The sequence below is a fragment of the Lepus europaeus genome, chromosome 9 (assembly GCF_033115175.1).
Source record: "Lepus europaeus isolate LE1 chromosome 9, mLepTim1.pri, whole genome shotgun sequence".
Taxonomy (NCBI): Eukaryota; Metazoa; Chordata; class Mammalia; order Lagomorpha; family Leporidae; genus Lepus; species Lepus europaeus.
This window is the reverse complement of record NC_084835.1, coordinates 71,210,165-71,211,171: the sequence shown is the minus strand read 5'-3', so window position 1 is coordinate 71,211,171 and position 1,007 is coordinate 71,210,165.

The following is a 1,007-nucleotide window of genomic DNA, read 5'->3' as shown; positions in this document are numbered from 1 at the left end:
TAGCTTCTCTTCCGCCCTTATCGCGGGGAGACTCGCTTCCTATTGGCTGCCTGCTCTTGGTTCCGTTTTAAGCCACTTTTGCCCCGCCCCCGGACGGGCCAGACTTCCGGCTGCTCTGCGCTCCGCCGGGGGTCGCCGAGGTTCAGCTGTTTGTTGGCTTGTGGTCACTGTGGCCGGTGTCAGTCGGCACAAGGCCAGGTGTGGCTTCCTGTCGCCCAGGCTCTGCCCTGTGCTCGGATCATCTTCCCCTTTCTCGCTTCCTGGCAACCAGAGACTGTTCAACGTAGATTAGACTGCGTGGACTATATAAATAAATGAACCAGGCTCTCTGCTCATTCATTTCCCGGCGTAATTCTAAACCTGGATGGTTTGGGAGCCAGAAAATAACGTTTGGAAAGGAGAAAGGGACTCAAGAAAGCTGTCGTGATTTTGTTATTGCAGTTGTTTGGGGGCAGGACATGGAATGGGAACATTTGCTCAAGGTGTTGCATAACATTGAGCAAAACTAGGACTGCATAATGAAAACTTTGATTCTGTGTTCTGGAGGGAAATTCTTATAAACTGACCATATGAAAAATAAGCATTACATGTCACTGTATCTATGCCCTCCCTGTTCGAAGTACTTTAACTCTCTAGCCCTCTAAACAACTCTGAGGGTTAAATACCATTCTCTCAAGTTTACTGATAATAAAACTGAGGCACAGAGAGGTAAGGTAACCTGCTCTTGGTCACACAAAGAGCAGGCATGTGACAAAGCTGGAGTGGTGAAGCCAGGCAGTCTGTGTTCTGGGATCGACTCTACAAGATCTGTATGCTGACTTTCAAACATTCTATATACATGGACTGAATAACAAGAGTTTTCCCTAAATCTCAGTTCTATGTTAGGATCTCTAACTGTCCATGCTTGGGTGAGCTGGGATTCAGAACTTCATGATCTCCTTAGCACATTAATTCTTGCCTCCTTCTCATTCCAGGTCAGGACATGTTCTGAATCCTCCAAACTTCAC